We start from the raw sequence: 6,000 nt of genomic DNA on the forward strand, positions 1-6,000 counted from the left end.
ATCCAAACATAAGGGTTAGATTAAAGCTAGTTGCATTTAACCCATTCAAAAAAAACTATCCCACCCAAGAGGTGCTAATTGGAGCTAGTTCTCATGAGGTTCATTAAAAAATATTTTTTTTCTCTCTTTCTCATCAGCCAAGAGATGCTAATTGGAGCTGGTTCTTATGGTGTCCATTAAAAAATTATTTTTCTCTTTTCATAAAGTACATCTATTGTCAATCTAACCCTTCCATCCAAACACCTATTTGGCTAGAGTTAGTTTAGAGTTAGTCATGAGCTAGAAACTAACTCTAACCACCAGCTAAGCTAGAGTATCCAAACAGGGCCCTCGTTTGGTTAGCAGATAAACCACGTGGGTTTGTCTGGGATCGCCCAATCCACGTGGGTCGACCGAGAACTGTTTCACGTGGGTTTTATTTTGTTGTTTGATTTAGGTCACGGTGAGGAAGATCCCGGCCCAAACCACGTCGGTCCGCTACATTCCACGAGGTCGAGAAGAATCGTCTCAGTGGCGTGGAACTAAATCCACACGAGACGAGCGCAGAGACCTAGGGTTGACGAGGCGAAAGTGGCGGCGGCGATGCGTTGTCTCCGGCAACGACAACGAGCGGCGACGCGGTGCCTCCGGCGACCACGACGGCTTCCTTCTCTCCGGTAAGTCCTCTCCTTTTTCTTGCCGATCTGCTGCATCTTTACTCTGCCGCCGACGCCGGACAAAGTCGTCGTGGGGCTCGAGTACAACTAGAGGGAGTGGGAGACAGGGAGTGAGTGAGAGATGGAGAGAGGGAGCGAGGGCGGCTGCACTGGAGAGGTCGCCGATGTCGGTCGCGCCCCTCGTGCTCCGATCCGTGGACGCTGATGGCGAAGATGGGACCGGCGACCAGCCATGAAGCAGAGGTTGAGGGAAAACAAGAAGTTGTGAATGAAAAATATGCAGTAGAAGATAAGGCAATGATTTTGGCGGCCACAAAGGATGAAAATGGTAGTGAGATGTTTCCATAGATTTAACATGTTCGTTCTGAAATGGGATCCTCGTGGTGTTCATAAAAATTATCTTGGGAGTTTTGTCATACACTGTGAATATTGTGATGATACCCTGGCAATTCAAATTCAATGGGGCTGTATTTTGATTACTCCTACTATAAGAACTTAACAGAAGGGTAGTGAACTTCTGTTATGGTTAATAACTTCTTTGCGGTTAGTGTTGACTTATTTCTAGTTGAATCTTTACCAGCCTTCTGTTTGGATGTGATACATTAGATCATTTGCATTATGCACTCATTGCGAGCGGCTTACCAAGCATGCCTTTGATATAGGTGGTTGCTATATTCAGTTGTTGCTTACTGAAGGTAACTTGACTGGAGTTCATAGGTTGTTCTGCATTCCTGTCTCACATTTGTAGTCCTTGGAGGCCATTCGGAAATTTGGTTTCATAAAGACAACATTATATTTGTTTCCATTTCTTCGATTTGTCTTTGGCATAGCTGTGATACGATCGTCTTTCTTCTTCCTGCTGATGCAACGATGTGAAATTGTATCCAGTTTCAGTACAGCTAGTAATATTAGTTTCAGTACAGGCATAATCTGATTAATTGTTATCTAATATTCTCTTTTTTGTTTTTTAGATCACTTTCTTTGCAGGTCGAGTGGGAGAGGACGAATTACCTCCGTCGTGGGATCCAGTTAAGACACCATTTCATCATCTAGATAAGCGACATAAGCAACAACGTCGAAAAAATCAAGTCAAAAATTTAGGTTTGATGCATCCAACCTTTACCCTTGTCATTGATTTATGTGTGTGCTGCCATATATGATATGCATTACAATGATGAATTTTATAGTCCTTGATCTACACAGATTTCTCTGCATAATGCCATATATGATATGCATTACATTGATGAAAAATTGACATCCTGTTGGTTACATTTTTTTATTTGATGGTTACTTAGTGGTAATATGAATTCGACAAGTGTGGATGGAAAGAGGATGAGGGAGGAGGAAGATGATGATATTATGCTTTTCTTGTTGCCTGCATTGCACCTCTTGGGTCCTAGTGTACCCAAAAAAGCGTTGGCATACATCGATACTGTCCGGCAAGGAGCGCCTACGAGAAATACTTGAAGGTCATGTGATGGATTGCCATGGAACCTGAGATCTTCAAGTCATTGGCTAACTATCTTAGACGAGAGAATCCGATGCGTGATACAAGAGTGAAGGTAGAGGAAAAACTTGGGTTCTTCTTGTACATGCTTTCACACAATGCATCATTTGAAGATCTACAACTCCAGTTCAAGTACAGCAGCGAGACGTTACATCGCCATATCAAGGAATTTTTCAACATAGTCCCTGCTCTCACCTATAGGTTTCTAAAACTTCCCACTTTTCAACACACCCATCAGACGATTAGTACAAATCCACGCTTCTTCCCCTACTTCAAGGTACCTTATTAGGTATTAGTTGTGAAGTAATTATTTTTCTTACAAGATCACAAAATCATTCTTCATCCTTTTCCTTGCAGAATTGCATTGAAGCAATCGATGGTTCCCATATCCCTATTACTATAAGAGGAGACAAAGCTGCTCCATATAGGAATAGAAAGGGCACACTAAGCCACAATGTGATGTTGGCTTGCGACTTTGATTTAAATTTCACTTCCATCTCATGTGGCTAGGAGGGCTCTGCAACGGATGCGAAAGTCCTTAGATCGGCTTTGAATAATGGGTTTCAAGTTCCTAAAGGAAAATTATTCCTTGTTGATGGTGGCTATGCAAATACACCATCATTTCTTGCTCCATATCGTGGATTTAGATATCACTTGAAAGAGTTCCAACGTGGTCAACGTTGACCAAGGAACTAAAAGGAATTATTCAACCTTCGTCATGCTATATTAAGGAATTATATAGAGAGGGCTTTGGGGGTTTTGAAAAAACGATTTCCTATCCTCAAAGTTGGTACATTTCATCGCATAGAGAACCAAGTCAAGATACCGGTAGCTGTTGCGGTTTTTCATAATATCATTAGAATGCATAAAGGTGATGAGGAGTGGTTAGACAATCAGCCCAATAACATACCAGTGAGGGATTTTGTTGATCTCCCGAGAGGTGATAATCAATATCACAAGGACGTGGAGTCGTTGAGTAATCAAATAGATCATGGAGATAATGACAGAGACATGATTGCAATAAAGATGTGGGAAGATTATGTCATTTATCGCCAACAGTAGCAAGGAAGATCTGGGGAGGAGTGAGGATGTGGAAAGAGTTAGTAATCTGAACTCTTTGTTTCTTTCCATAATTGTTAGCACATAATTTTTTCATGACCAAGTTAGATAACAATGTTACTAACATTATTGTGCTCAACAGCTATGATGTTTGGAAGAGGTTCTCCGAAGTTCGTGGCTCCATCCAAGAAGCTATCACCAAAAGCTTGTAGTACAAAAAGGAAAGGGACATCTCCAAAAGGTTGTACCTCAAAAAGGAAAGGGGCATCTCCAAAAGCTAGAGCATCATGGACTTTTGAACAACAGAAGACTCTAGTTGAGTTGTTTCATGAGCATAACAACCCATCATTTAGGGGAGACAATGGATGGTCTACTGAAGCATGGAACAAGATAAAAAAGAAATGAATGAGAAGCATCCATATGCTTTATTCACAAATCTGCAAATACAAAATAAGGAAAAGGAGCTCAAAAGGGACTATCGCTTCCTCAAAGAAGCAAGGATGCAAAGCGGAATCTCATGGGATGAGTTAAGGAGGATGGTGGTGGTTGAACCTGCATTGTGGGAAAATATTCTCATTGTAAGTTAACAAGAATGATGTGCTACCATGCCTTCCTTGTTATTTATTGAGTTGTGCTCTTCTTGCTCACTAATATGAGATGCTAAGTTTGCCATTAAGAAGAATGATCTGCTACCATGCTATTGACTAGCTTTTGGTCACTTTATTAATCCTTTGTTCCTGTGTTGTGCTTGTGGGTTCTTCAGTTTTGTTTCAAGCTTTGGTCTGATTCAGTATCCTGTAGTTTTGCAAATATATGGGTCATGTAGTATCCTGTAGTTTTGCTTAATTAGGTCTTTGTTTAATGATGAGTTCATGGTTCATGACCCTTATTATGCCTTGCTTGAACCAGAAATGCCAGCTGAAGAACATGGATATGAGTAGGCCCATCGGCGAGAAGTGCACAATCGAGGAACAAGTGTTGTTTATTTATTTTTCGAATGAATCGCAAAAGTTCGGAGTATTTTGTACTAAATTATCAAGGATGATATGTAATCTGTGCTGAATTATCACAAAAGTTCTTGCTTATATATGCTAGTGTTGCATTCAAATGCTATGTTGCACACCATTTTTTGTATGATTATCAAGGATTTTTGTTTATCTTGTTATATGGTGCACATCAATTTTGTTATCTAGGATGTTTGTTTTTCTTGTTGAAATTGATGGGTCACTAATAACTGAACCAAACCCCCCTTTTAGTTTGAGAGAACCAAATGAGTCTGAAGAGAAGGGGTTTGACATGGATGAGCTATGCAGTGGATTAGTGACAGGCAGGGATCAATTCGATCCCCTAGTGGATTAGTTCCAGTAGGGGATTAGTTCCCCTGGAACCAAATAAGGCCTTAGGTGGCCTTCGGTGTAGTACGAATCTCCACTTGTGATCGCAGGGCTGAGAGCATCTCCAACGGCGTACCCTAAATCGAATTGTGTCTTTTCTACTACATGGCCCCGTTTCAAACTTAAGTACTCCCTTGAAGACAATGGCCCCATCTCAAACTTAAATACTCCAGGATGTCATATATCAATGGTAATAACATCTTATATTATGAGATGAGAGGAGTACATCCATGACCCTGTCAATCACTAGTAGAAAAGAAGGCTTTGGTCCACTTGATGAAATCTCGTTAGTTTCGGTTCACTCACGAACCGGAACCCAGGGCGTCGGCCGGGCCTCGTGGGCCATTGGTCCCGGCTCGTATGACCCCTTTGGCCCCGGTTCCAGACATGAACCAGGACCAATGGGCCTCGCTCCTCGCCCACAACCATTAGTCCCGGTTTGGGGCTGGAACCGGGACCAAATGTTGAACTTTAGTCTCGGTTCCAGCCACAAACCGGGACCAATGGTTGGCCTATATATACCCCCTGCTCGCGAACAGAGCAGTGCACTGCTCTGTTTTTTAGGCCGGCCGTGGGAGAGCTTCGTGGTGCTCTAGCTCACCTCCTATGCACATGAGGTGTTCGATGAAATGTCCGAGCCACACTTAAGCTTTCTCCTCTCGAAGCTCCACTTTCCTCAAGTTTTGTGTAGCTTTGGTGGTCCGTCATGTCCCGTCCCAGTCCTCACCGTCGTCGACCGCCTGCGTCCATCTTGGCGCCGGCATCACCGTGGTTACTCTCTTCTTCTTATCTTTTTTCTAAAAGAAAAAAAGTTCTTACTTGTATGTGGGAAAAAAGGACACATACTATGGTTACATAGTGGACATATAGAAACTTGACTATAGACATGATTTCAAGGTCCCTTTGTTTCAGTCCAAATTGGTCAATCTGTCACGAGGCGGGGTACAAATAGACCCACAGTACGGAATGACAACAGTGGATCTGAACAATCTTGGGTACACAAACGAACCATTTGTCCTAGCCAATGATGTGGCACAGGTTTTCTATGTGAAGGATATGTCTACCAAACCGAGAAAAAGAAAATATAAGGCAGTGAATACATCATACGATGAGCCAAAGCGCCACATAGTTCTTTCAGAAAAAAGAGACATCGTGGGATTGGAGGGCAGGACAGACATGTCTAAAGATTATGAAAAGTTCCATGAAATTCCTCCCTTCAAAATCAAGGTTAACCCAATCACCCTGTTAAACGATGAAGATTATCTGTGGTTACGGTGCAATAAGCAAAGAACACAAGCGAAGAAAAAGTGAAGAAATAAAATGCCTTTTGTAACTCTCTCAACTTATCAAAAAAATAACATATGAAACCCTTTGTAACAGATGA

This window comes from Hordeum vulgare, chromosome 6H (genome assembly GCF_904849725.1).
Source record: "Hordeum vulgare subsp. vulgare chromosome 6H, MorexV3_pseudomolecules_assembly, whole genome shotgun sequence".
NCBI lineage: Eukaryota > Viridiplantae > Streptophyta > Magnoliopsida > Poales > Poaceae > Hordeum > Hordeum vulgare.